We start from the raw sequence: 5,138 nt of genomic DNA, 5'->3' as shown, positions 1-5,138 counted from the left end.
GAAGAATAGCCCCAGCCATATGAAGATTGGCTAACCGAATCCTTGCGCATTGTGTAGAAAGTGATTTCTTTGAGGGTTGCTTTATGGAAGGCACGGTAGCGTCGGAAGAGTTTCATTTTTTCTTTGAAGACGAATGAAATTATCCCCGTGAATTTATGTATTTTTTTTGTGCGGGATAATGTTCCCATTTTTTTTTCTTTGTTTTTCAACGTCCCTACGTAGATATTATGTGTCATCCACTACTGGGAGAAAGCCAGATATCCGCCAGATTAACGTAATCCTTGGCGAGGCCAACCTAAAGCTGTCTTGGTGTTGGTTCCTCAGTGATAACCCAAACACAAACACAAACACACCTCCACTGTTCACTCTAGGGCCGTGTTCTCCTGCAGCACCAGCAGGAAGAAAGAACTCAGGTTCCTCACCAACTGAATCTTTTGGCACGGGGAGCGTGAGTCACCTCGACACGCCTTTTAACGCCCGTACTTGGTGCGGAGTGCAGTCGGTCTGTAACGTAAGACATGTCATGTGTTATTGGTCCCAGTCGGTCGAGAACGCTGGGCTTGACATGTGTTGGGGGACCAAGTCGGTCTTGAATGGTGGGCCTGACGTGTGTTGGGGGACCAAGTCGGTCTTGAATGGTGGGCTTGATAGGTCTTGAGACCTGCCATGTCTCCCTGAAGGTGGGGTTGACAAGTGGGGTGGGCTGCATTTCCTCATGGATGGTGGGTCTGGTAGGGAGTGTGGGCTGCAGTGCCACTTGAGTGGGCGAGGTCACTTGGTCAGCATCAGTGGGACGGTGAGGTTTCACTTTTGCACAGCGACCGTTGACGGAGAGTGGTGTCACGTCGGCAAGAAGTGCCTTCTCGTAGGAGGCATAGCAGGGGTACTGGATGACGGCAATCCCGCGGTGGTTCTCGTAGGTCGTGTAGGACTGCATGTCGAAGCGAACGATGTCGCCGAACTGCTTGAAGAATTCCCAGACGTTCGACCTTGAGATTTTGTATGGAACGTTGACGACCCTGATGGTATACCTCTGCAGGACGGTTTTGAGAACCCCTTGCAACTGGTCGTTGGTGGGCACGATGACATGTATGTCGTCATCATCGCAGCCCAACTCATCTATATGTGGGAGTCGGGTCTCGTGTGGTGGACGGTCCAGCAAATCCTCCTCATCGTGGAAAGGCAGGTAGGCCTGGTCAAGGAGGGCGACCCAGAGCACCTGCTGCTGCTCGACCACCTCCACAACTGAGCTTTTTGCAAAATCTTCCATGTTGAAGATACTATGATTACGTTGTGCACTTTACGAAGTAACCTCGGTTATCCTTGTATGTCCACAAATATAGTGAGTCTATATTGATATGGAAAAATATAGTAAGGTACCCCCATGCTCTAATATCCCACATAGAAATAAAAGCATAGTCGACTTCATACAAACAAAAGCATGTCGACTTCGGCGATTTTGAATGCAGAGACCATCTAAAATATTGTAGATGGGTTAATGGTTGTTACATGGTGACCAGGGGTACAGGTGGATGGGACAGACTGGATATAGTGAAGATCGATAGGTGGGACAGACAGGGTATCATGAAGATCCATAGATGGGACAGACTGGGTACAGTGAAGATTGATAGATAGGACAGACAGGGTATAGTGAATATCCATATATGGGAGAGACAGGGTGTAGTGAAGATGCATACATGGGACTGACAGGGTACAGTGAAGATTCGTAAATGGGACAGACAGGGTATAGTGAAGATCCATCTCCATAGATGGGACAGAGGGTATAGTGAAGGTGTGTAGATGGGACACACATTATAATGAACTGATTGATGGGACAGACAGGGTATAGTGAAGCTTGATAGATGGGACAGGCTAGGTATAGTGAAGATCCATAGATGGGATACATGGTATAGTGAAGATGTGTAGATGGGACACATATTATAATGAATTGATTGATGGGACAGACAGGGTATAGTGAAGATCCATAGATGGGACAGGCTGGGTACTGGGTATAGTGAAGATCCATAGATGGGACAGAGGGTATAGTGAAGATGTGTAGACGGGACACACATTATAATGAATTGATTGATGGGACAGACAGGGTATAGTGAAGATCGATAGACGGGACAGACAGGGTATAGAGAAGATCCATAGATGGGACAGGCTGGGTATAGTAAAGATCGATAGATAGGACAGACAAGGTATCGTGAAGATCGATAGATGGGACAGACAGGGTATAGTGAAGATCGATAGATGGTGGCAGACAGGGTATAGTGAAGATCGATAGATGGTGACAGACAGTGTATAATGAAAATAAATAGATGGGACAGATTGGTTATAGTGATCGATAGATGGGACAGACTGGTTATATTGGCGATCGATAGATGGAAATGTTGGCACAAACAAACAATGGCCAGGTGGTCCTGAGTAGCAGATCTCTGTTACTTGCAGGCCAGAACTTAGTGATGGTGAGAGATAATGGTGTCTCCCTCTGTAGTGAACATGATGGTGAGAGATAATGGTGTCTCCCTCTGTATTGAACATGATGGTGAGAGATAATGGTGTCTCCCTCTGTAGTAAACATGATGGTGAGAGATAATGGTGTCTCCCTCTGTAGTGAACATGATGGTGAGAGATAATGGTGTCTCTCTCTGCAGTGAACATGATGGTGAGAGATAATGGTGTCTCTCTCTGCAGTGAACACGACGGTGAGAGATAATGGTGTCTCCCTCTGTAGTGAACATGATGGTGAGAGATAATGGTGTCTCCCTCTATAGTGAACATGATGGTGAGAGATAATGGTGTCTCTCTCTGCAGTGAACATGATGGTGAGAGATAATGGTGTCTCCCTCTGTAGTAAACATGATGGTGAGAGATAATGGTGTCTCCCTCTGTAGTGAACATGATGGTGAGAGATAATGGTGTCTCCCTCTGTAGTGAACATGATATTGAGAGATAATGGTGTCTCCCTCTGTAGTGAACATGATGGTGAGAGATAATGGTGTCTCCCTATATAGTGAACATGACGGTGAGAGATAATGGTGTCTCTCTCTGCAGTGAACATGATGGTGAGAGATAATGGTGTCTCTCTCTGTAGTGAACATGACGGTGAGAGATAATGGTGTCTATGATTCGGTACGTAGAACTCACTTGAGATTAATCAGATATATGATTATGAGCAGAAAAAGATGTTATCTATGTGTGATATGTATGAGGAGGAAAACTACTCCCACACATCACATTTTACACACATTTCCACAGGACAAAGAAAGGTAAGGGGTATTGCTGTGATGGAATTGGTAAGACATTCATAAATATAAACGTAGGATGGGATAAATCTAAGACAAATAGATAACAAACAACCACATTTTTCTACAAACTCAACAAAGACAAAGGCGAATTTTTTAGATATCAAGAAGTACATACCATATTTCCCCAATACCTACAGTTTTGTAATTAAAGAAAAAAATATTCTTGAGCTTACTTATTGACGAGTCACTTATGCTAGTTAACTTTGTTTTCAAGCTCATTATTGTTAGAGTATTTCCAATCATCTCTTATCTGCATAATCACTTCATCAGGATCATTAGGCTTACGTGGACCAATTACAGGATATGTATGTAAATATGTTGCTTTAATGTTAAAGAATGAAATATGTCCTGGTTGATATGGCATGATTGTTGATGAAACCGTCCAGTTGATTTGGTCCCTAACATTGTGTTTAATGTTACCTACATATGTTATTGCTCATAGTTGTCTCAAGTCGTCCATACAATGCTTCATCCTTGGGAAAAACATAAAAAAAAGCAAGTTTTAGATTATTTTCTTTTTTTAAACTGAAAACTCACTGTAAAGTTTTCGTCAACAAACAGACAGCCAGACAGCGCAAGGGTAATTAGTACCACCAGCTGTTGACAACGCGCACAATTAAAGCAGTCATTGCTCACGCGAGATTACTCCTGCTTTCCTGTCTTTCTTATATAGTCTTTGTACAACTACACACACACACACACACATACACACACACACACACACACACAGACACACACACATATACACACACACCATCATTGATGTCATTATATTTCCGCTACAAGCTACATGACACTCTCCACAAGAGGTAATTCTGCCCAGTGTACACCCTCTACCGTATCCTGCTACCTTCACTATATTGTTGTTTCATCTTCACTACACTAGTGCTTCAACTTCACTCTGTTAATCTATCATCTAGGATATTAAATCAATGAGGAAACGCTAGTCTACTATATTTTTGTGTGGCTTCACTATATTTTTGCAAGTGCTGGTCTATGAAAGTTTACTTCGTCAAGTAAATCACTCATCTCACCAGATCGCAGAAATGACTCACGTCCGCGCTGCCCATCGGTACCCTGGCAAGGAATCCTTCCTTGAATTTTTCGAGGCTCACATCCAGCAAACCGGGGCTGTTAAAGATTGTATAAGCCGAACTGAGCTATATTTGCGATACTGTGAATTCTGCGAAGGGTTCGGGTACGAGAAAGCTGCCGTCCTGAACGTCGGCAGAACACTGGGACGGTGGGGCATCAAGGCAGATCGCAGACTTGGAGGACGCAACGGCCGCCACCAGGAGTACGCCTACACCAGAATTGCCTGGTTGTCCGGCAGTGAGGGCCTGGCCCAGGGAGGAAAGCGGTGCCTTCCAGAATGCCAAAGGCCTTCCAGGAAGAGATCACATCTGGATATCGAACCCGTGCACGAGAGAGTAGTGAAGATCCAGACTCGGCATCAAGATGATGATGACCTGTGCGAAGGCGGACCCAGCGAGGAAACTGGTGTAGTTGACACAGGAGCAGCCGCCATCCCCATCAATGTTTCTTTGGCTCCCACCAAACAACGGGGCAAAGTGATGCCTACCACTGAATTGGTGACCTTGATCCCCTACTTCTATGAGGATGAATCAGGCCTGGTGGATCCCGACGTACTCGTACTGGTCGTCGATGAAGACCCTGATGTGTCCGTCACTGCGACTGGAGGATCAGCAGCACCTGCAGCAGCAGCCGACCCTAAAGCTGAAGCTGCCGTGTTGAAGATTAAAGTCCACACCACCAACATTCATCCCTGAAATTCCTTGAACCTTAAGTTCCCGTCCCTGAGATTGG

This window comes from Panulirus ornatus, chromosome 70, assembly GCF_036320965.1.
Source record: "Panulirus ornatus isolate Po-2019 chromosome 70, ASM3632096v1, whole genome shotgun sequence".
Taxonomy (NCBI): Eukaryota; Metazoa; Arthropoda; class Malacostraca; order Decapoda; family Palinuridae; genus Panulirus; species Panulirus ornatus.
This window is presented reverse-complemented; position numbering follows the sequence as displayed.